The following is a 26,343-nucleotide window of genomic DNA, read 5'->3' as shown; positions in this document are numbered from 1 at the left end:
CCCTTGGACCCAAAATGCTCCCTCACCCAAATTCTCCCTCCATGAGCTCAGTCTCTTCCTTATTCCTAGAGATCAGCACCTTCTGACTCTTACAGTAATGTTTCCCTGATTTTCTTTATAGCTTTACCACCCATAATGCACCTCTGAAAAACACAACTGTTTGCCTAGAATCTACCACACATCAACCATACATCATCTGTTTGTATTATGTCTTTGCTTTTCTCTGCTTAATATTAAGTAGATCACTAAAAGCCTTCCATTTTCATTGCTTCACATCATGACTATTCTACAATTGTCCATGTTATTCTTGATTAGTGAATTATTTCTAATTTTTGGCAAATACAAATATTTCTACTGTGAACATTTTTGTAAGTATTTCCTGATACATGTATGCACATATTTAGTTCTTGTTCAGTCACTAAATTGTGATCATTTCCTTGTGACCCAATGGACTGTAGCAAGCCAGGCTCCTTTGTCCTCCACTAACTCCTAGCGTTTGCTCAAATTCATGTCCATTGAGTCAGTGATGCCATACAACCCTCTCATCCTCTGTCACTCCCTTCACCTCCTGCCTTCAATCTTTTCTATCATCAGGGTCTTTTCCAATGAGTTGGCTCTTCGTATCAGGTGGCCAAAGTATTGGAGCTTCAGCTTCAGCAGCAGTCCTTCCAATGAATATTCAGGGTTGATTTCCTTTAGGATTGATTGGTTTAATCTCCTTGCAGTCCAAGGGACTCTCAAGAGTCTTATCCAGCACCACAATTTGAAAGCATCAATTCTTCGGTGCTCATATGCACATATTTTGCTAGGATACACATACCTAGGATTGCTATGCTTAAGTAGGAGCTATCTATCCAAAGTAGCTGTTCCAATTTCTGTTCTGATCAGCCCTGTATGAACATTGCTATTGTTCTGCAATCTTGTCATTGCTTTGACCTGCTAACCATTTTCATTTTCCCCATTCTGAGGCATATGTAGCAGTATCTCACTGTGAATTCACTTTGTATTTCCTTGACTATTACTGATATTAAGCATCTTTCATATGTTTTGACATTTGGATGTATTGTTGTCCATTTGGATTTCTTTTTTTAACCATTTTTCTATTGGATTATGTGAATTTTCACATTGATCTGTAGTTTTAAAATATCTATTCTGGATATCAGTGTGTCAATGAATCTTTGCAAATTTATTCTGCCACTCCATGTCCTCTCTTTTCACTCATTTTTACGTTTCATTTTCTTGATAAACAATAAAATAAACTACAACCTACCTAAATGATGAACTGTGAGTGACACTGATGTGTCAGAAGTTGTAAAAATTGTACCACTCTGGTGAGGGATGTTGACATTGGTGGGGGATGTTAACGTTGCGGGAGGCTAGGCATGTGTGTGTGTGTAGGGGGGTTGCAGGGAGTGGTATATGAGAAACCTCTAAACCTTCTGCTCATATTGCTGTGAACCTAAAACTGCTCTTAAAGATTAAGTGTATTTTAAAAAATAATGTAGAATGTGTGCATTTTTATCTAAAGAATATGTCTCTACATTCAGGTCATAAAGTTATTTTCCTAGATTTTCTTACAGGAAAGTATCTTAAGAGATTCTCTTTTTTTCACATCTTACACTAACTGAAATTGATATCTGTGTGTGTGTGAGGTAGGGATTCCATTTCATTTTTTCCAGTAAAGAGTCAATTTTCCCAATACCGTGTATTTTTAAAAGTCTGCTATTTCTCTACTGCTTTGAAGTGCCACCCCTATTATAAATAAAATGTCCATATATGCAAGAGTTGTTTCTGAGCTCTCTGTTATTCAGTCGCTCAGTCGTGTCTGATTCTTAGTAACCCCATGGACTGCAGCACACCAGGCCTCTCTGTCCCTCACCATCTCCCAAAGTCTGCCCAAGTTCATGTCCATTGCATCGGTGATGCCACCCAGCCATCTCATCCTTTGACATCCTCTTTTCCTTCTGCCCTAAATCTTTCCCAGCATCAAGGACTTTTCCAATGAGTTAGATGTTAGCATCAGATGACCAAATTACTGGAGTTTCAGCTTCAGCATCAGCCCTTACAACAAGTATTCAGGGTTGATTTCCCTAAGATTGACTGGTTTGATCTCCTTGATGTCCAAAGGATTCTCAGGAGGCTTCTCCAACACCACAGTTCAAATGCATCAGTTATTCAGAGTTCTGCCGTCTTTATGGTCCTGCTCTCACAACCATACATGACCCCTGGGAAGACCATGGCCTTGACTATACAGATCTTTGTCAGCAGAGTAATGTCTCTGCTTTTCAACGCACTAAGTTTGTCATAGCTTTCCTGCCAAGAAGCAAATGTCTTCTGATTTCATGGCTGCAGTCACCATCTGCAGTGATTTTAGAGCTGAAGAAGAGGAAATCTGTCACTATTTCCACCTTTTCCCCTTCTATTTGCCATGAAGTAACTGGCCAGACACCATGATCTTAGATTTTTTAGTACTGAGTTTTAAGCCTGCTCTTTCACTCTCCTCTTTCACCCTCATCAAGAAGCTCTTTAGTTCCTCTTTGTTTTCTGTCATTAGAGTGGTATCATCTGCATATCTGAGGTTGTTGATGTTTCTCCCTCCTATCTTGATTCCAGCTTGTAACTCATCCAGCCCAGCATTTCTCATGATATGCTCAGCACATAGATTAAACAAACAGGGTGACAACAGACAGCCCCATCGTACTCCTTTCTCAATCTTGAACAAATCAGTTGTTAAATACAGGGTTCTAACTGTTGCTTCTTAACTGAGCTCTCTAGTGTCTCTCATTTGTCTGCTTGCCTACCCCAGCAGCAATGCCACACTTTCAGAATTTATAATACTTTATAAATTAACAGGACAAGTAATCCTACCCATACACCCCCTTTTCAAGAGTGTCTTGACTCTTCTTGTCTTTTCATGTAAGAATCAACCTGCCACATTACACACCCACTCACACTCACACACATATACACACCCACTCACACTCACACACATATGCATACACATGGGTGAATACACACAAAGGCGTGTAACCTTACACACAAACACACAATCCAAACAAATAACAAAGAAAGACAAAAACCAACAAAGACAAAACAAGCAATTGGCATTTTGATTGCAAATCTACTTGGACTAGGGGACATTGCTATAATATTGGCTCTTTCTGTACATGAATATGGTATATCTCACCATTTATTTCATTTCATATATATTAAAATCTTTCTCAATCTTTCAAAATTTTCCTTATAGAGGTACTACTCATTTCTTGTTACTAAATACTAGGTAAAAATTGATGCTGATATATAGAAATATAGTTGATTTGTACATATTGTATTGTTTGCACCAAATTTAAATGCTCATATTAATTCATACCATCTGCCAATAACAATGGTTGTTTCTCTTCCAATCCCAATAGTTGTATTTATCTTGCTTTATTGTATTGTCTAGGCTCTATAGGTAAAATGCTCAATGACAAATATCCTGATATTGCTCTTGATCTCATTAGGAAAGATTTCAACATTTTACTATTTTAATTTATGATTGCAATAGGTATTTCTTATCACACTAAAATAGTTCTTTCCTGTTTTTAGTTTTTAGGAACTTCAAAAATAAGGAATAAATGAAATATTTTATTAAATCCTTTTTCTGCATTAACTAAAATAACCATGTGATATCATCATCTTTTAATTTGTATTACACTGGCTGATTTTTTTACATGCTAACAAATGCTGATTTTCTGGAGTAAACAAATTTGCTCACGATTAATGAACTTTTTCATATATTGCTGAAATTGGTTTGCTAATATTTGATTGACAGCTTTTCCATTTTATTCATGAGAGAGATTTGCCTGAATATCCTTTTTTATACTATTTTTGCCAGGTTTTGTATCAAGATTATATGATCCTTATAAAATAAATTGGGGATTATTACCTCTTCTTCTATTTTTTGAAAAACAAAACAAAACAAAAACTTACAAAGGATTAGACTTATTTCTTCTTTAAATTTGCCTGTGAAGCCTTCTGTGTTTGGAATTCTTTTGTAGGAAAATTTTTGATTACTAAATAAAATTTCCTTAATGTTTATAAAATCATTCAGGTTATCTCTTTTAAAGTAAATATTGCTAAGTTATGTATTTTTAGGAATATTTTGATCATTGATGTATTTTTCTAGGAATTTGACCACTCATCTAACTCTTCATATTTCCCAATATTAACCTGGTAATATGAAGTTCATGATACTCATTATTAGCTGTTTAATATCTGTACATCTGTTGTGATATTACTTTGTCATTTCTGATACTAGATATTCCTCTCGTCACTTGTTCACTTGTTCAGTCTCATCAGAATGTTGAAACATTTACTCAGCGTTTGTAACCATTTTAGGCTGTCTTGCTTCTTTTCTTTATACTTTTGCTTCTGACCTCATTAATTTTGTACTTTAATTCTTTTTTTTTTTTCAGATAAGATCTTAACTTATTAATGTTCAGTTTATTTTCTTTACATTTCTTTACATTTAAGGTATAAATTTCCCAGTAAATGCTTCTTATAGGTGTTCTACAATTGTTATTTATAAGATACACATTTTTAGTTAGTCTAAAATGTTTATAATTATTATTGTGATTTCTTTTTAATTTTTAAACTTTTTCTTGCTATATTTTTGTTATCACCTGCAGCTTAATTTCACTGGTATAATTTCAATTCTTTGAAAACAGTTGAGACCTAATTTATGACTCAGCATACAGTCAATTTTTGTAATTATACCATTGTTCTTCAAAATAATGTGAATTTCGCAGTTGCATGCAAGGTTCTATATATGTCTACAATGTCAAGTTTCTTAGTCTTATATTTCAACTCTATCCCCCTCTACTGATTCTTTTCTATTTTATTCCATCAATTACTAAGTAAGTTAATATTCACTGCTACTGTGTATTGTTTATTTCTCCCTGCTATTCTGTCAAATTTTCCTTAATCTGTCTTGAGGTTATGCTCTTAGGGACACTTAGATTTAATATCATTCTATCTTCCAATCAAATTTAAACTTCAATCACTTATAGAGTAACTTTATCTCCAGTAATGGTTTGGTTTTTAAAGTCTATTTTGTATAACCAGTGTAGTTAAACCAGTGTCCATGTGATATTTGTTTGAAACTATTTTCCATTATTATTTACATTTTACATGCGAGGAATGGTTGGTGCTTAAGGAACATACCCAACAGCAGACAGCCCTAAGTGGTATTGTCAGAAACTGAGCCCAAACAGCATGTCTGCAAAGTTGACGCATCTCAACATTATGCTTCTCTTAAGAGTTAAGTCAGCTTAGGCTCAGGAGGAAAAAAAACATTCTCATCCTAATTTCTGCCATGATTTCTCACAGATTGCTAATTGTGACTTTTCACTTACTTCCAGAAAAATTCTCACTCCTTTAATATTCTAATGCAACATAATGTGGTAAAAGAAAAAAAATCTCCCAGAAAAAAGAGAATATTCTTAGTCCAGAATTGCAGTACTCAAATACCGTCACTTAGACACAAGAAAGAAAAGTCTTTCAAAGTTTCGCACTTTGTCTTTGAAATCAGAATGATTATCAACAACCTTAAGGTGCTTGTCAAATGCCACTGAAAAATATCTCAATCTGTCTTAATATAAAAATATGTAGCCAGGATGAAATACAATCAAGATTTCTGAGAAACTGTATATGGCTCTACTGAGAAGAAAAGCTTACTGCAATCTGACTTCATGAAAAGCACTCAAAAAAGATGAGTGATAAGCTGTTTCATCTCTCCTTGAAAAGAAACACACAGAGTATTTTAGACAGAGGCACTAAGCAACTTATGTAACCATTTGGAATTCTATACTTTTCATATTTCTCAATAATTAATATTAAATATGTAATGCTAAATCATATTTGTTAAAAGTGCACAAACTATAAAGAAAATTAAACTTGCTAATGATTTCATGATTTCCAACAACACAAGAGAATACTCTACACATGGACATCACCAGATGGTCAATCCCGAAATTAGATTGATTATATTTTTTGCAGCCAAAGATGGAAAAGCTCTATACAGTCAGCAAAAACAAGACCAGGAGCTGACTGTGGCTCACATCATGAACTCCTTATTGCCAAATTCAGACTTAAATTGAAGAAAGTAGGGAAAACCACTAGACCATTCAGGTATGACCTAAATCAAACCCCTTACAATTATAGAGTAGAAGTGACAAATAGATTTAAGGGACTAAATCTGATAGAGTGCGTGATGAACTATGGATGGAGGTTCGTGAATTTGTACAGGAAACAGGGAGCAAGACCATTTACAAGGAAAAGAAATGCAAAAAAAGCAAAATGGCTGTCTGAGGAGGCCTTACAAATAGCTGTGAAAAGAAAAGAAGCAAAAAGCAAAGCAGAAAAGGAAAGATATAGCCGTTTAAAAGCATAATTCCAAAGATTAGCAAGGGGAGATAAGAAAGCCTTCCACAGTGATCAGTGCTAAGAAATAGAGGAAAACAATACAATGGGAAAGACTAGAGATCTCTTCAAGAAAATTAGAGATACCAAGGGAATATTTCATGCAAAGATGGGCTCAATAAAGGACAGAAATGGTATGGACCTAACAGAAGCAGAAGATACAAAGAAGAGGTGGTAAGAATACACAGAAGAACTGTACAAAAAAGAGCTTCACAACCCAGATAATCACGATGGTGTGATCACTCACCTAGAGCCAGACATCCTGGAATGTGAAGTCAAGTGGGCCTTAGGAAGCATCACTAAGAACAAATCTAGTGGAAGTGACAGAATTCCAGTTGAGCTATTTCAAATCCTAAAAGGTGATGCTGTGAAAGTGTTGCACTCAATATGCCAGCAAATTTGGAAAACTCAGCACTGGCCACAGAACTGGAAAGGTCAGTTTACGTTCCAATCCCTAAGAAAGGCCATGCCAAAGAATGCTCAAACTACTGCACAACTGCACTCATCTCACATGCTAGTAAAGTATGCTCAAAATTCTCCAAGCCAGGCTTCAATAGTATGTGAACCGTGAACTTCCAGACGTTCAAGCTGGTTTTAGAAAAGGCAGAGGGACCAGAGATCAAATTGCCAACATCCGTTGGATCATTAAAAAAGCAAGAGAGTTTCAGAAAAACATCTATTTCTGCTTTATTAACTATGCCAAAGCCTTTGAGTGTGTGGATCACAATTAACTGTGGAAAATTCTGAAAGAGATGGGAATACCAGACCATCTGACCTGCCTCTTGAGAAGTCTGTATGCAGGTCAGGAAGCAACAGTTAGAACTGGACATGGAACAACAGACTGGTTCCAAACAGGAAAAGGATATTATGTCAAGGCTGTATGTTGTCACACTGTTTATTTAACTTCTATGCAGAGTACATCAGGGAAGGCAACATCAAGAGAAATGTTGGGCTGGGTGAACCACAAGCTGGAATCAACAGTGCCAAGATAAATACCAACAGCCTCAGATATGCAGATGACACCTCTTTTACTTACGGCAGAAAGTGAAGTAGAACTAAAGAGCCTCTTGATGAAAGTGAAAGAGGAGCGTGAAGGTGTTGGCTTAAAGCTCAACATTCAGAAAACTATTATCATGGCATCATTCCAAATGATAATTACATAAAGTTTGTTGCTTTTAATTATTTCATTAAGTCAGAAATTCTGGAAGTGAAATTACCAAATAATGTTAGTTGTGCCCTAATATCTAGTCTCTATTCTCCAACAATAGTAATTTCCTCAAATTTATCTTCCAAAATAAAACTATATCTTCCAAACTCTTTATAAGTGTGTCATGGTCAGGCAACTTGGTTCTAGTCAATCGAATATAAGTGGAACAGCTATGGACACTTTTCAAAAGATATCCATATAGGGAGAGAACATAAATCTTCTAGAAATATTCCCTTCCTGCTGCCAGAATATTTCCTGCTGTTTTCAAAACTGGGAAAGGAGTTTTTCAAGGTGGTATATTGTCACCCTGTTTATGTAACTTACATACAGAGTACATAATGGGAAATGCCAGGCAGGATGAAATATAAGCTGGAATCAAGATTGCCAGGAGAAATATCAACAATATGCAGATGATATCACTCTTATGGCAGAAAGTGAAAAGGAACTAAAGAGCCTCTTGTTGAGGATGAAAAAGGAGAGTTTCAGCTAAGAAAAAGATGGCATAAAACAACATTCAAAAAACTAAGACCATGGTATCTGGTCCCATCATTTCATGGCAAATAGATGGAGAAAAAGTGGAAACAGAGACAGCTTATTTTGGGGGCTCCAAAATCACTGTGGACGGTGACTGCAGCCATGAAATTAAAAGATGTTTGCTCCTTGGAAGAAAAACTATGACAAACCTAGACAGCATATTAAAAAGTAGAGACATCACATTGCTGACAAAGGTTCATATAGACAAAGCTATGGTTATTCTAGTAGTCACATATGGATGTGAGAGTTGGACCATAAGGAAGGCTGAGTGACTAAGAATTGTGGTGCTTTTGAACTATGGTGCTGGAGAAGATTCTTGACACTCCCTTAGACAGCAAAGAGATCAACCCAGTCAATTCTAAAGGAAATCAACCCTGAATATTCATTGGAAGGCCTGATGCTGAAGCTGAAGCTCCAATACTTTGGCCATCTGATGCAAAGAGTGGATTCATTGGAAAAGATCCTGACATTGGGAAAGACTGAGGGCAGGAGGGAAGAGGGCGACAGAGGATGAGATGGTGGGATGGCATCACCAACTCAGTAGTCATGAGTTTGAGCAAACTGGGAGATAGTGAAGGACAGGGAAGCTTGGCATGCTGCAGTTCATGGGACTGCAAAGAGTCAGACACAACTTAGCGACAATAACAACAGGGAAAGAGCATAAATCTTCTAGAAATATTCTTTTTCTGCTGCTAGAATATTGACTTTATGGCTGGAATATCAATACTGGATATCCCAAAACATGAGGTAAAAGTTTCAGGAAAACAGAGCAAAAGATGAAGGATCTGGGTCCATAAAGACTATGGAACCTCCTGATGATCTCTTTATACAGACTTCACATAAGAAAAGATAAAGTTCTACCTTTTTAAAACAATTTGGATTACTTCCAACCAAACCTTTCCAAACTAGTAAAGTGAAAATGTTGCATAGAATGCTTTGGAAACACTTAAGATAGTTAAATCGTTTTGTGGAAAGCGGAACAAATATAAACTTTTTCCAACATTACTGAATGCACCCAACTCCCTACATTCTTGTTACAACATTATTCCAAACTACTTTTTACTAGTTTGATTTTAAGTGAAGCATAACTTTGCATTTCTTTTACTAGCCTTTTGCGTGAGAATTGCATTCTTCATTAATTATTTGTTCTTATATCTTGTTTTGTTTTAAATTAAGATGTTACTGCCTTTCTCATAATAATAGCTCTTTACATATGATGTTTGCTGTATTTATTAAAAGTAGTCCTAGTTTTCCATTTCCCATTTAATTTTATTTATATTTCTGTTTTTACTTGTAAAACTATAAAAGTTTCATATCTGCAATAATTCGTGACTTATTCCAGTTCCATTTCCATTCTGTTATCATTAAAGCTATACTCACAATGCTTTCTCCCATATTACTTTGATTCATTTGTCTGTGAATATATAAAGTCTTATTTACGAATATTTTAAAGTATTTGGGGGATTTAAAACAATTCCATTTTTAAAGATGATAAAAAAAACTACCATTGAATGTAAGGGTTTTCACAAATAAACTTGTATCTTGAAGTTCTAGAAACATAAATCATATGACTTTTCAAGTATATTAGGAAATAAATTTTAATGCGTTCTGCAGGAAGACAACTTTTTCACTATTCTCTTCAACTAAACAGAAAGGTAATTCCTTTTCCATTTTACTGGTAACAAATTTCTAAACAATAGGACGCCTTTCCTCCAACCTTTTCTGCTCTCATTCATATGACAGTCAGTCAGTCATGGAACTATAAAAGGATTTTTAACTCCAGGTCTGTGGTCAAACATTCAATTCCTGTTCCCAAGAGTATAACTTTTACAAGCATTTCATAAACACACCCACAGATAGATGCCCAATAAATTTTCCTGCCAAGCAAATTGGAAAATACCTGTTTGGCCTCAGCAAACCTGTAGTTTTGTATGTGTTTACAAAAACATACCCTGAAATACTTACTAGCCTATGGGAAGTTTTGTAAAATCTGGGACCTACCCATTGTGACCCAGAGTATTTCTTTTTCAGCAACAACAAAAAGTAGTAACAAATGCTTTTTTTAAAACATTTCAATGAAGAAGAAAAGCTTTTGCAACTTTAAGAAATGTGTATCTCATTAAGGAAATGAAAAGAAAAGAAATGTTGCTTTCATCTGCCAGTTTAGAAACATTACCTTCATAATGAGTCTGAAAATTATAATTACAAATTCAGTTGTCATCTGAACATAAAAGACTATGTATTATAGCTTTATATGCATATGTCACATATTTTACTTATAAATTAAAAATAAGGCACATAAACTTCCATTTTTAAAATAATCAATTTTTTCAAAGGTATGTATTATGTGTTTTATGAGTGTATCTTTTTCCTACCCAGTGCAGTGCCAAAATTTTCTGTTCAGGCTTCAGAATCTTGTAAGTAGATTCAGACAGGACTTGTGTCATTAGCAAGAGGAATCTAGAAAAAATAAAAGTAGACCATTAAGAGTGCATTGTTCCTTTTTAGTAAATATATCAAGATATAAATCTTTAGAAGCATGAGATGTCTATGGTTTTCAAATAAATTTATATAGATACATAAATATCTTTATATATATATACATAGTTATTATTTATTGAAAAAGAGGCATTACTTTGATATCATAATACCACAAGAATTAATCCAAAAACTATTATATACATATAAATTCTGTTAAAGGCATTATATATTAATTTGCTATTTTTGTTTACTCACTCAGTTGTGTCAGACTCTTTGTGACCCCATGGACTACAGGACTCCGGGCTTCCTATTGCGCTTCCTCCTGCCCTTCACTGTTTCCCAGAGTTTGCTCAAACTCATGTCCATTGAGTGAGTGATGCCATCTAACCATCTCATTCTCTGTCACCCCCTCCTCTGTATTTATTAATCATAAGTTGTTCATTTTGCATAATTTTGATATAAACATCCTGAGTATACTTTAGGACAGGTAGCATTCAGGTTCTTCTTTCTTGGAATGAGTTATGAAAAACTTTCAAGTGTCCTCATTGATTGCATTCAAATGTGTGACAGCCAAGGTCAACACGACAACTGTCTAGTGGGAGCCATTCAGCTGTCTCTACATTGACATTCCTTGCTTGTGTCTCTGTGACTGCTCTGCCCAGTCCAGTTTCAAAAATATTGCTCTTGCCACCTTCAGAAGTGAATGAAACTCTGGCTGTTATCAATTCCTTAGGTGAGGTAAGGTGAAGTCGCTCAGTCGTGTCCGACTCTGCGACCCCGTGGACTGTAACCTACTAGGCTTCTCCGTCCATGGGATTCTCCAGGCAAGAATACTGGAGTGGATTGCCATTTCCTTCTCCAGGTTATCTTCCCGACCCAGGGATCGAACCCGGGTCTCCCACATTGGAGGCAGATGCTTTAACCTCTGAGCCACCAGGGAAGCCCTTAGACAGTTCTAAAACAAAAACTATATCTGGCAATCAGTTGAAATTCTCAAGAATCAGACTTTTGAAAGCAAAGAATCACTACTTGGTGGTAGCCACAGCCTTGGTGCCAGTTCAGCCTCTTTACTATCAGTTCAATTTATGGAGAATTGAGTAATTCTTCATCATCATTCTTATTATGCCATTGATTATTCACTATTTTGGTCACAAGGCTTATGGTATTAGGGTAGTTTCACTACCATACTGTTATCCATCTAAACCATGATTAGTAGAGGGGCTTTTACTTTATTCCAATATCAGATCTTTTGTTAATAAGCACAAAAAGTCACTACATTGACAAAAGACTCCACATCATTTCATCAGTTCACTAATTACTGCTTTGGAAAGTATTTAAAAGGGAGAAAAGTTATTAAATTTTGAACATTAGAAGTTATGCTGCTACTTGTTTGTAACAGCCAAGACATAGAAGGAACCTAAATGTCTATTGACAGATGAATGGATAAAAAAGATGTGGTGTGTATATGCAATGGAATATTACTTAGCCTTTAAAAAGAATGAAATAATGTCACTGGCAGCAACATGATAAACCCAGAGATTGTCATATTGAGTGAAGCAAGTCAGAAAGAGAAATATCATATGATACTGCTTATATGCAGAATCTAAAAAGAAATGATAAAAATAAGTTACAAAGCAGAGCAGACTCACAGACTTAGAGAACTAACTCATGCTTAAGAGGGGGTGGGGGGGAGATGGGTTGAAAGGTTAATTAAGGAGTCTGGGATCAACATGTAAATATTGCTATATTTAAAGTGGATAACCAATCAGGACTTACTGCATGACACAGGGAACTCTGCTTAATATTTTGGAACAACCTAAATGGGAAAATAATTTGAAAAAGAGTAGATATGTGTATATGCATAACTGAATCTCTTTGCTGTACACCTGAAACTACCATAACATTGTTAGGCAACTAAACTCTAATATAAAATTAAAAGTTTTAAAAAAGAGAAATTATGCTGTTGCAGTAAAATAAAGGTTGTCTACATATGGTCTGCCAATTAAAAAAAAATGTCTATTTTCATTAAAAATAAATTATACTAAAAAGGTACCCCAAACTTTACTTTCATCAATTAAGTGAAATGTCACATCTAAGCAACTGTAAAGACACTACCACAGTAGACTTTACTTAAAAATGAAACAAAAAAGTTTGTCATATCCCATAAGTGGGCAATATAGAAATACACAGCTGGTAATTTTACCCACAAGAGGGAGCCTGTATTTTTATATTTTTGTCACAGAACTTGAAAAACCTGAACTAAAATATGTTCTAAAAAAATGTTTGTTGATACCATAATCTTTATGTAAGGTCAAGTTTTAAGCTAATCAGATTTCAGTTGGCATATTTTTCTTTAACCATAATATATCAGTATGTCACAAGACTGGAATGATGATTGGAATTTTTAAAATTTTCATACCTATATTGTAATTAGGTTTTTTCAGATATAATAATGAAGATATAGCTGCCAAAACAGCCTAAGAGGAAATTCCTTTCAGGTAGTAGTAACATTAGTTGAGCTAAATTGACTTGAATTATTATAAGTGCTTTATATCCAAATTTAATAACATAGAAATGAAGTGATATTTCAGTCATCTTCTTATCAAAAAAGAGGCTTATATAAACCTGTAATTATCTATATATTTTCGGAACAGGCAACACCCTACTTTAAAAATTATGGTGGTCATTCTCATCAATATCACTTAAGACTTGCCTAAGAAAGGGTATAACTGACATGACAGCAGGATGATCTTTTTTTTTCTTAGAGTTGAGAAAAAGACCCTTAAAAAAAAAACCTAAGCTGTATTCTTCATATCTTTAATCTCCATAAACAATATCTTAAATTACTAAGTCTCTAAATAAACGTGCTCTGAGCTTTGGAAAATAAAATATATCCATCAACTTAATAATTACCTTATAAAAGATAGTTTTGGCAAGTCATCAACTGAGAGTGATCTGTTCTGTCACATTCAGAGACAAAGTAATCTAGCTGAAATTTGTTTTGTGACCCCTTGTAAAGTGCAGGGAAGACAGGTGATAAAGTGTCCCTGTCTCCTAGTGTCCTCTCCTCAGCCCCTTGACAATATTATACACCAGGGGCAGGAAGCTGAAGAAGAAAGGGTTAATCACCATTGTTCTTCCTTCTGAAATGCCAACCTACCCATTAAATCATTGTTTTTTCTCCTACTAGGCACCATGAATCTAATGGACCTAAAATCAATATCTTATAAATGACATAAAATATATATTCATTTTATGGACTAATGTACCCTAGTGTCTGAATCCTATTTACAACCTCCACTTTAAAAGAGAACAACAGACCTACTTCTGCCAGTAAAAGGTTACTCAGTCACTGGTGACATGTTGCAGAATGGACTGTCTTGCTGAAGTGTGGCACGAGGGCAAGACTGGTGCTGCAAATCCACCACTGTTGAAACTTGAAACCCAGTCCAGGGCACTCATGTTAGGATTCACAATTACAAAGGAGCATGCATGGAGCTTCCAAGAGTTCCACCATCTTCCCAGGTGGATTCACACGTTTCTGTTGCATTAACTTGTCTTGTAACTTATATAAAATTTTCAGTGCATCAAATCATTACAATACTGAAAAAGAAAACACAACTTCCACTTCATAGTGACTTCTATAATGATTGAGGACACTCAATTAAAAAAAAAAAAAAACTGAACTAAAAGACCAAAATGATCACTAGCCTACCAGAGAGACACTGGCCAAAAAAATGTAGCGTGAGATCGCACCACATTAAACCATATTTTCATGCAAGCTCTGGGGAAACTAAGGGCATTTCATTTCAGTGAAACAACCAAAAAAGATACAATGACTGTCTGTTGGTTTTTATATAGTAAGAAAATATGCTGGGAGTTCCCTGAAGGTTCGGGGGTTAGGGCTCCATGCTTTCACTGCTGTGGCCCTGAGTTCAATCCTTGTTGAGGGAACTAAGATGCTGGCAAATCATGTGGTATGGCAAAAAAAAAGAAAAAGAAAAAGAAATGATGAGAAGGTTTTATAAAAGTAATTAGTTGTGGTTGTGCTGGGTCTTCCCTGTGGTGCTCAGGCTTTCTCTAGTTGCGGGGAGTGGGGCTACTCTTCCCTGCACTGCATGGGTTTCTCATTGTGGGGGCTTCTCTCTCGTTGCAGAGCACAAGCTCTAGGTACCTGGGCTTCAGTGCTGCAGCTCGAGGGCGCTACAGTGCAGGCTCAGTAGTTGCTCTGTGACACGTGGCATCTTCCCTGATCAGAGATGGAACCCATATCCCCTGCACTGGCAGGAGGATTTTTACCCACCGTACCACCAGAGAAGTCCTCTCAGAAGCCATTCTTATGAGTGAGAAAGTCTTATGCTTAGTTCTAAAAAGTAAACTTCAGTTTACAACTTATTCCTAACTTTATTTTGAGGGGATCGTTTTCTACTTTTAATATTTTTAAGATACCAAATGTAAAATACATTTACTGTAAAATACAAATACTCCTGTAGACTTTCTGTTTTGATGGGTACAAACTGAAATAGAGAATAACCAATAGGAAAAGCAACTTTAAAACAGATATTTTTTGAGAGAATTCTAGCCAACAGGTCAGTATGAGGTTTCCTGTTCAGTTTTATGGCTTAAAATCCACAGAGTTATAAAACTACAAAAGAAAAAAAAAAACTGTTGTTCTTTTTTTTCCATTTGCCAACCAGAGTCATTTATCCCCTATTAGATAAAGTATAATAGACTCTACGGAAAGGGTCATTGGCCTTCCATTTAATGATATTGCCAGCCCCAATCTGCATTTTCCCGGCAATGTCCCTCAACACAGAATAAATGGCTGATCTCTTCACAATAACAGCTGATTTCTATTTATTAAGCTAAAAAGGTCACCATTTTCTACGGCTGGGCCGCCCTGCACTATTGATAATTTTATGCATAAACAAATGGCAAATTTGTGCCCCATAAATATGCATTAGCAATTACTTTTTCCTCGGGCAACGCTCACCGCATGCAAATGTGTACCTCACAGGGCCTGGGAGCTTTTGTTTTAGCTCTTGAACAGTGAAACAAAAGAGCACAATAAACAATTTTAAAATTGCCAATCAATAAGCAGTGCAGATGCAAAGGTAAATGGCAAGAAACTTGCTTAGAAACAACTAAACAAAAAGTGAGGAGGGGAAGATAGCAGAAGACTTTTCCTTTTTATTATTTCATTTCTTTCTCTTTCATAGTGAAAAGGCTAAAGCCCTCTTGACACAGAACAGCTAGATAGGCTGGTGCTAAATCAGATGCCAGATGGGGAAAATAGAATATATACACATGTTGAATCAACACACATACAAATACACACACACACACACACACACACACACACCCGTCAAAAAGGAGGTCTGAGTAAAACGGTGTTCTGACATAATTTCAAATGCATCACCAATTCAAATTTCAGATTTTTCAATTTCAGAGATTCAAAGGATTTTTAAGCTGATAAACTGGGAGGCACTACACCGATGCATAGCTAAAGCTTAATGCTGCTGCATTTTGCCATTCTCTGTTTTCTAATAAAGACAAGGGAAACATACATTATCAATAAGTAGGATATGTTAGGGACATGAGGAAAAGGAGTAAATAAGGAATATACTGAAAAGAAATAAAAAAAACATCTCACAAAACAACTACACATCCTTTAATATCAAAAACCTTTACCTCAGAACAATTCAAGAACAATACTGGGGGACATCCCTGATGATTTGGCGGCTAAGACTCCAAACTCCCGATGTAGACAGTTTGGGTTGGATCCCAGGTCGGGGAACTAGATCCCCCATACTGCCATAAAGGTTCCCATGCTGGCATAAAGACGGACGATCCCAAGTGTCGCAACTAAGACCCAGCGCAGGCAATAATAATAAAATATTAAAAAGAATAGCATTGGGTATAAGGATTTAGAGATAGGGCGCTAACAAGGACAGAAGCAACAGACAGGTGTAAGAAAGCCAAAGGGGAAAAATGTTACCTAATTTGAACTTGAACATAAACGATAGCTCAAGAAAAAGTTGACATTTTTTAAAGAAAAATAAACTTTTATAAGAGGTTTATTTGGCCCACTCTATCATGTACCACTCTAGGATCCATTTACCCTTGGATCTTGACAGAAATCTCTACAGGTTGGTATGTTTCACAGCATAAGGTACATAGCAGTTAGGAAACTGAACCAGTTAACATAAAGCGGTGCTAGGTCTGACCTTTGACCTAGTCTGATGCTTGTACCTCTCACTTCACTACTGCATGGTCTGAGTCTGCCATCCACTCCTGAAAACGTATCCCCTTTAACCTGATTTTAAAAATCTCTTCCTCAATGTATTGGTGGCTTTCCCTTCGTGTGAACAAGTCAAACTGTATTAACAATTTAAAATTCAGGACTTAGGCCAGTTTTCAAAACTAAGCTACTAAACTACTTTTGTAAAATATACAAATGCTGATTTCTATATTAGTACAAAGATACACTGGGCCTCCCAGGTGGCTCAGCAGTAAAAGAATCCGCCTGCTAATGCAGGAGAGAGAGGTATGGTCCCTGTGTCAGAAGATCCCCTGGAGGAGGAAATGACAACCTACTTCAGTATTCTTGCCTGGAAAATCTCATGGACAGAGGAGACTGTTGGGCTAGAGTCCACAGGGTTGCAAAAATTGGACACAACTAAGTAACAGAACATGCATGTGTGTGCACAAACACACACACACATGCACACACATACACACAAAAATATATTAGTACCTTCCCACTGAGACCATGCCATAGTTTTAATAATCATTTAATATAATAAAAAGTTTTGTTCTTACACAATGGTTTAGCCCGTATTAACAAGAAAGTAGTAAAGATAAATAAAATTATTCTTGGCCTAAAGGCAAATAGGCAAACATGAAAATCTAAAGCCAACAATAGCTCTGTCCTGTTCAAAGTCAAGATACTCTTCACAGGGGCCTCTTAGAATCTCTGTGTGGGTACTAAAAGTCAACCTCATTCTTTAGAGGAGGCCATGAAACTTCTCCTGGCAGTACTTCCCCTGGTAATGTCAGTGTTGGGAGATCAGGGCTGTTGCTGGCAATGCCAACTGATGGTGTGAATAAGAGAAGATGCCCCGAAGTGGACAATCCATAAAATATATTACTCGCACAGTCATATACGATGGCCCCAGAAGAGACTTCATATTTTTCTTGGTTAGAAAAGTTGTTATTTCTAGTAGTATAGAATCAAACTCCATCTTTTTTAGAGTTAAAGATTTTTTTTTTTTTAATTGGGGTATAGTTTGGGTTTTCCTAGTGGTTCAGATGGTAAAAATCTGCCTGCAATGCAGGAAAACTGGGTTTGACCCCTGAGTCAGGAAGATCCCCTGCAGAAGGGAATGACTACCTACTCCTGTATTCCTACCTAGAGAAGTCTACAGACAGGGGAGCCTAGAAGGCTACAGTCCATGGGGTCACAAAAAGTCAGACACAACTAAGCAAGTAATAATATAGTTGTTTTACAATGTTGTACAACAAAGTGAATTGGCTATATATGTATATATCTCCTCCCTTCCATAACCCTCCCCATCCCATGGAGTTAAAGATGTTTGAGAATCAACTATCCACTTATTATTACAAAATCAGCACAGCTGGATTCCAATACTTTATATATTAATTCAAATAATTATAAAGTTAGTGTACTCCCATTTTGCTATCTTAATTATCAGTCTTCAAAGCTGAACATACAAAACTTGAGCACGGTTTTTCTTGATCAACTAACTGCATTCAACGTGTGCTGAAGAGCATCACTACAGAAGAACCCATGTTGTCATTACCATCATATCTTGCCCAAGTCCTCACTCTCCAAGCAAGGTAAGGATTTCAAACTAAAACCACAAAAACTCCAATAATCTGGAGTTTGTCTGAAATTTATCAGTGCTTGTATAGTCAACCATGTAGACTGCATGTAAATAAAAGTGTGCTGCTGCTGCTGCTAAGTCACTTCAGTCGTGTCCGACTCTGTGCGACCCCATAGATTGCAGCCCACCAGGCTCCCCTGTCCCTGGGATTCTCCAGGCAAGAACACTGGAGTGGGTTGCCATTTCCTTCTCCAATGCAGGAAAGTGAAAAGTAAAAGTGAAGCTGCTCAGGCATGCCCGACTCTTAGCTACCCCATGGACTGCAGCCTACCAGGCTCCTCCGTCCATGGGATTTTCCAGGCAAGAGTACTGGGGTGGGGTGCCATTGCCTTCTCCAGAAAGTTCAGTTCAGTTCAGTTCAGTCGCTCAGTCGTGTCCGACTCTTTGCGACCCCATGAATTGCAGCACGCCAGGCCTCCTTGTCCATCACCAACTCCCAGAGTTCACTCAGACTCACATCCATCGAGTCAGTGATGCCATCCAGCCATCTCATCCTCTGTCATCCCCTTCTCCTCCTGCCCCCAATCCCTCCCAGCATTAGAGTCTTTTCCAATGAGTCAACTCTTCGCATGAAGTACTGGAGTTTCAGCTTTAGCATCATTCCTTCCAAAGAAATCCCAGGGCTGATCTCCTTCAGAATGGATTGGTTGGATCTCCTTGCAGTCCGGGAAAGTGTGTTAGAAGTGTGCAAAAACTTGGTGTGTTATATGGACACTCCAGTATCCAGAGGCTCAATGTGACAGAGGCTGGGTCAAATAATTACATGATGTGTGCCCAGTCCCACTTTGATAGGAACAAAATTGTGGTAGAGGGTACCTTGTGAGGGATTGAGAAAGTCAGAGGATCAATGGGAAATTCTAGAACTTTGTGCAAGAGGAAAGTCACTGCCTTATTTATCTTGGGCGAGGGTCTGCCAGAGTCTTTGCCTAAGATCCTTTCTTTGTCCATCTCCTGCTCTGCTGACTCCTGACATGTGCTCAGTCTTGTGGGTTAAGTTTCCCTGGCCCCCCTGGTAGTCAGCTTGGAGGTGAGTTAAGATACTGGGAGTAGGTAGTCTGGAGCTTGGTGTAAAACTGCATGGGCGCACACATGGGTATGTGTGTGGAGGGGGTGCAGGCAGCCACATGCGCACGCATGCACTCCTGTGTCTCCTCTCCCATTTACTATTTAAAAACATTTTATCATAGAGACAATTACACATTCAAAATAAAGACTTCAGAAAAACAAACTCCCATTGACTGTCTCCAAGGTTCAACACCTCTCGACCCTCTGCTGTTTGAGTCTCTCCCTCTTTCTTTCCTTTGCTATGTGTCTCAGGCAGCAGCTCCATTTTTACCAGGTTCCACCTCCTGCTGAACAGGCTCCCCTGGTTCCCGCTTGTGTCCAGTGACCCCAGCAACCCTGTGATCATCCTGCCAAACTCATCCCTTTTGTCTCCAGCATAAGGGTGGTAGTAACTTCTTCCTGCTCCTGACCTCTAGGTTGCTTTTTCACAGTTTATTATTGTCAATGTGCAACAATTTCTCACTATTAGATGCCCCTTTTTAAAATAATCGCAGTGGCTTCTGTCTTCCTGCTGACCATAAAGAGGGCTTATTTTATTATCACCTACTGGCAGAATCATGATTTATCCTTTATTCATAGTTCCCTTGAAGCAGGTCAAGGCCACCTAAGGTATAAGACCCTTTCAACAGCATGGAGCCCAGCATGCTGGTCCAATATAGTCCATGCCCAATGTATGGTTCCCTACATATAACATTCACAATGCATTCATGTACCAATCTAATCTTATTCCATATCTTTTGCCAATTGCTTATTTATATCTTGCTTTTTAAAAATTGATTTGTCTTAATCTATGGACCAATAAAGGAGCAACAGAAACCTACTACTGCCCTGAGAAATTCTACCCAAGTGCCGAACATTTTGGGAATCTGGTCAGTCTATTTTAAGGGGGTAGCTCAATCTGTCATGAAAACATATTTTTCCAGTGGTAGATGGCAGAAACTAGTTAACCAAGTATAGACATGTTTAATATATAGGTATTTGTTTATTAAAAACAAAATATGACCTTCTGATGTTAGGAATGTGTGTGCGCATATATGCACGCGCGCGCACACACACACACACACACACACACACACACACACCATAAAAATGACTGACGCTAGATGGCTCTTACAAAATTACATTTTGAAAAATTATGGGACTATGAATCAAACATATAGATTAAATTTCCCTGAAACAGACATGTGCTTAATAATTAATGGGAAAGGATACAAATAATATTTATGATTTTATCCTACTCAAAACACTTGAATAATTATGCAGTAATCATAGGGCTAGATGAAGACATACTTACCAGATTGGAACTCTAATCTGTAAGGAAATTTTAAAACATAAAAGGATCTTAAAATTGAAATAATGGAAATAAATCCATGCACTGAAACTTTAACCTACTTTAACATAGTCCTTTGTTTATAAAAATTTTAAGACAAAAAGATCTGCTTCAGATAATCTTCAGATAAGTACACAAGACTATGTAATTTTTAATGGCAGCAATCACAATGCAAGCAAGGATGAGATGTGGCAATGGAAAGAAGAGAATATAGTTAATAACTATTCAGTCCAAATTCAAGTTAGATATAACCAATGCTCTATATGTAATAAGGCAGTATTTTAAATATGGGTTCCAAAACCGATTTTCATCCAGTAGATGGGGAATTGGATAAGCATTCAAAACAGAAAAGTCAACCAGAAACACAGTGGGTATGACAACCGTGCTGAAACAAGTACAAATAGGAGGACAAGATGCATTGCATCTGAAAAGATTCAACTGAAGAACAAGAGAGCGCTTCTCTGGTGGTTCAGTGGTTAAGAATCTCCCGGCTAATGCAGGGGACACGGATATGATCTCTGGTCCAGGAAGATTCCATGAGCCTCAGAGCAATTAAACCCATGCCTCATAACTACTGAGCCCGTGCATCACAACAAGAGAAGCCATAGCAATGAGAAGCCCAAGCACAGCAACTAGAGAGTAGCCCCGCTCACTGCAACTAGAGGACGCCCACACACAGCAAGGACGACTCAGTGCGGCCAGAAATAAAATAATAATAATAAGTTGTGAAATTAAAAAAAAAAAAAGACCAAGAAAGGGCACCAGTCACTAAGTTCAATCAGATATTTCAAGGGCTGCCATTTGGAAAAATATAGACAGGACATATTGTCTCATGTTCCACATGAGAACAAAGTCATATTTCTGTTTTTGTTTTGATGGCAGGATTATGAGGAGGTAGTAGATTTCAGTGCATTGTGAAAACCAACTTTTTCTTAAATTAGTTGCGCAGTAAGATGACTGATTGGAGGCACGTCAAATGATTTAGGGTTAAAGCCAGGGCTCTGGATTCAGGGAGACCGGGTTAACATTTTGGCTTTGCTACATACTACCCAAGTGATCCTGGGCATAGTCAGTCACTTAACCTCAGTTCTTCATCTGCAAAATCTTCCAAATATATTCTCTACCAAAGAAGGTGGCAGAGAAGGTAAAGCAAGACCATGTCTCAGAGGTCTAAGAAAAGGATTCTGAACAAAATGACATATTGGATCATCTAGCTTTTAAGATCCATTGTAACCTTAGACTAAATTATTCTATTTCTCAAAGTTCAGGCATATATTTTCATACAATTTCAGGCCAGGAAATCTCCCACTGATTTTTTAAAAGGGGGAAAAGTTTGTGGCAATTCTGCATTAACAATGTTTCAGCATCAAATAGAGAAAGGATATTCATTTTTGACCAAAATAAAGCTATTCAAACTCACAAAGTATTTTTAGTTAATAAAAAGAAACATAACGTCATAAGTCAGAAATACGGTTACTAAAATCAGCAATATCCATTTTGAATAAATTTACATTATTAACCTTATTTTCTCCTCTTTAAAGTCTCTAGCTACTCAATTTATAGATGCTTCTTGGATTCTGAAGAAACATGAACAAAGTACTTAGCTTCTTGAACACTGAGCATGGCTTCCTCGCTGCTGTCAGCCAAGCCTTTCCACCACTCCTTCAAGCGTGCCTTCTGTCACAGCCACTCAGCACACGGCAACCAAGAACACAGACAAGTGAGCTAAGCAGGGCTAAAGGGCAACTTCAAAAGAAGTGATTCTCAAATCCTTTTTTGTGATGCCCCAGGGTTCCTCTAGTTATTTCAAGGAATGCTCTAAAACTTTCAAGAAGTTCTTAAAACAAAACCATTTTATTCTTCTCAGCCTAACAATTACAGAGCTCTTTAGACTTTTCAAGGCATTTTCACTTAAACTATCAGATCTGATCCTTGCGGCAATCCTTGAAGGTAGGGATGACTGGGATGATCCTTCTCTTACAGATTAAAACAAATCTGAAAAATTGTGATGTGACTCCCAAGTCACTAAACTATAAAGCAGCATAAAAAAGGCAAGAGCCCAAGTCCTGTCTTCTTTCTTCTCCGCCATGCTTTGTAACAGAGTATCTGCAGTACCTGTGTGTGCAAAGTCACTTCAGTCACGTCTGACTCTTTGCAACCCCGTGGACTACAGTCCGCCTGTCCGTGGGATTCTCCACGTAAGAATACTGGAGTGAGTTGCCTGCCTTCCTCCAGGGTATATTCCCAACCCAGGGATCAAACCTTTGTCTCCTATATTGCAGGCAGATTCTTTAACGCTGAGCTACTGGGGAAGGCCACCTGCAGTTTGGAGAGGTCATTTTGAAAACCTTCAAATCACGGAAGCATTCATTTATTTCTGGAGCTGTGAACGTTGACCAGGATTATGCTACACTCTGTATTTACCTTCTTATTCGTTGATAGATGTTCCCATTTTTTTAAATGGAAATAGCACAGTGGTTCTCCACCAAGGGTGATTTTGCCCCTTGGGGGACATTTGGCCATGTCTGCAGACATGTTTGATTGTCACACTGGTGGGCGGGGGGGTGGGACACTACTCTAGACCACAGAAGCCAGGGATGCTTCTAAACATCTCTGAGTACATCTGGGATGTACAGCTCCCCAACACAAAGAATTATCCAGTCCAAAATGTAAATAGTGTTAAGAAGGAGAAACCCTGGTTTAGCAGCAATTTTATTTAAGCCATCTGTTTTTGTCTCTTATTTTTGTTATATAATCATAATGCTTTCAGATTGTAACATTTCCTGAGTCCTAATGACTGGTTTGGCATTAGGCTATCAGCTCTTCGGTAGTCACTAATTCCACAAAATGCCCTCTGCCTTAATCTTTGCTCTTTGGCAATACGTTGAACAGTGGTTCAAGTGACAGAGGTCACCATTACTGAGATAAATGGATCATAAAATAATTCATCGTGGTATTTATAATACTTTGCTTAGAAGAATGTTGAAAATAAAGCGAAGTAAATGGGGAAAGTCAGAAGCATACATTTCAATAATATGAAATGAAAATGGAAATTTATTTCAGTTATGCGAGTGATCTTTGACTTTCCTATTATGTACAGCTTACATCAGATTATCACAACAATGTGCATCCAATCTTAAAAATAAAGTCAGTTATCTTTTGACGTGCTAAATTATTTCAATAAGCATCATAATAAGTAATAATATCCTCTTTGCAGAGAATGTCACCCTTCGCCTTTGCCCTGTTAAAACCTTCTCCGAAGCAATGGCTCTCAACGCTTGCTTCCTATGGACAGGGTCCAGGCTGTCTTCTCCGGGCTTAGTTCCAGTCTTAACATGAGCCAAACAGAGTCCCTGATTTGGAAGCAGCAAGTTGCCTCAGTCATAAGGACGCAGTACGGTATCTCGTCTGTATTTTGTATGTAGTATTTCGCTTCCTTAGTCTTTACCTCTTTGGTGTCTTCAGATATGTCAGCATTTGAATGACGAATTAGGGCTTTAAAAGCAACCTTTCTGGTTCACATTCTGTTTAAGATTGCAAAACCCTGATGCTGAAAAAGACTGAAGGCAAAAGGAGAAAGGGACAGCAAAGGATGAGATAGTTAGATACTATCACTGACTCAATGAACACAAATCTGAGCAAACTCTGAGAGATAGTGAAAGACAGGGAAGCCTGGTGTGCTACAGTCCATGGGTGTGCAAAGAGTTGGACATGATTTAGTGATGGGCTTCCCTGATAGTTCAGCTGATAACGAATCAGCCTGCAATGCAGGAGACCCCAGTTCAATTCCTGCATTAAGAAGATCCACTGGAGAAGGGATAGTCTACCCACTCCAGTATTCTTGGGCTTCCCTTCTGGCTCAGCTGGTAAAGAATCTGCCTGCAATGTGGGAGACCTGGGTTGGATACTTGGGTTGGGAAGATGCCCTGGAGAAGGGAAAGGCTACCACTCCATTACTCTGGACTGGAGAATTCCAAGGACTGCATAGTCCATGGGGTTACAAAGAGTCAGACACAACTGAGCAACTTTCACTTCAGTTCAGTTCAGTTCAGTCACTCAGTCTTGTTCGACTCTTTGTGAACCCATGAACTACAGCATGCCAGGCCTCCCTGTCCATCACCAACTCCCAGAGTTTACCCAAACTATGTCCATTGAGTCGGTGATGCCATCCAACCATCTCATCCTCTGTCATCTCCTTCTCCTTCTGCCCTCAATCATTCCCAGCCTCAGGGTCTATTCAAATGAGTCAGATCTTCGCATCAGGTGGCCGAAGTATTGGAGTTTCAGCTTCAACATCAGTCCTTCCAATGAACACTCAGGACTGATCTCCTTTAGGATGTACTGGTTGGATCTCCTTGCAGTCCAAGGGACTCTCAAGAGTCTTCTCCAGTACCACAGTTCAAAAGCATCAATTCTTTGGCACTCAGCTTTCTTTATAGTCCAACTCTCACATCCACACATGAAAAACCATAGCCTTGATTAGATAGACCTTTGTTGGCAAAGTAATGTCTCTGCTTTTTAAAATGCTATCTAGGTTGGTCATAACTTTCCTTAAAAGGAGTAAGTGTCTTTTAATTTCATGGCTGTAATCACCATCTGCAGTGATTTTGGAGCCCAAAAAAATAAAGTCTGCTACTGTTTCCACTGTTTGCTCATCTATTTCCCATGAAGTGAGGGGACCGGATGCCATGGTCTTAGTTTCCTGAATGTTGAGCTTTAAGCCAACTTTTTTACGCTCCTCTTTCACTTTCATCAAGAAGCTTTTTAGTTCCTCTTCACTTTCTGCCATATGGGTGGTGTCATTTGCATATCTGAGGTTATTGATATTTCTCCTGGCAATCTTGATTCCAGCTTGTGCTTCTCCCAGTCCAGCGTTTCTCATGATGTACTCTGTATATCTTAACTAAGCAGGGTGACAATATATAGCCTTGACATACTCCTTTTCCTATTTGGAACCAGTCTGTAGTTCCATGTTCAGTTCTAATGGTTGATTCCTGACCTGGGTATAGGTTTCTCAAGAGGCAGGTCAGGTGGTCTGGTATTCCCATCTCTTTCAGAATTTCCACAGTTTGTTTTGATTCACACAGTCAAAGGCTTTGGCATAGTCAATAAAGCAGAAATAGATGTTTTTCTGGAACTCTCTTGCTTTTTCGATGATCCAGCAGATGTTGGCAGATCTCTGGTTCCTCTGCTTTTCTAAAACCAGCTTGAACATCTGGAAGTTCACAGTTCATGTATTGCTGAAGACTGGCTTGGAGAATTTTAAGCATTACTTTACTAGTATGTGAGATGAGTACAACTGTGCGGTAGTTTGAGCATTCTTTGGCATTGCCTATCTTTGAGATTCGAATGAAAGC

At 37.7% G+C, this 26,343-nt stretch overlaps 1 protein-coding gene across 1 annotated transcript in view; it reads right to left on the bottom strand.

Annotated features, from left to right (window-relative positions):
• The window catches only part of SOX5 (SRY-box 5), a 1,143,898-nt gene that overhangs the window by 817,371 nt on the left and 300,184 nt on the right, over window positions 1–26,343 (bottom strand). Inside the window, exon 4 of the mRNA XM_018048397.1 lies at window positions 10,579–10,663. The gene's annotated coding sequence lies outside the window, so the exon portion shown is untranslated. The remainder of the gene's footprint in view (window positions 1–10,578; window positions 10,664–26,343) is intronic.

Source organism: Capra hircus, chromosome 5 (assembly GCF_001704415.2).
Source record: "Capra hircus breed San Clemente chromosome 5, ASM170441v1, whole genome shotgun sequence".
In the NCBI taxonomy this organism is placed as follows: domain Eukaryota; kingdom Metazoa; phylum Chordata; class Mammalia; order Artiodactyla; family Bovidae; genus Capra; species Capra hircus.
This window is presented reverse-complemented; position numbering and strand designations above follow the sequence as displayed.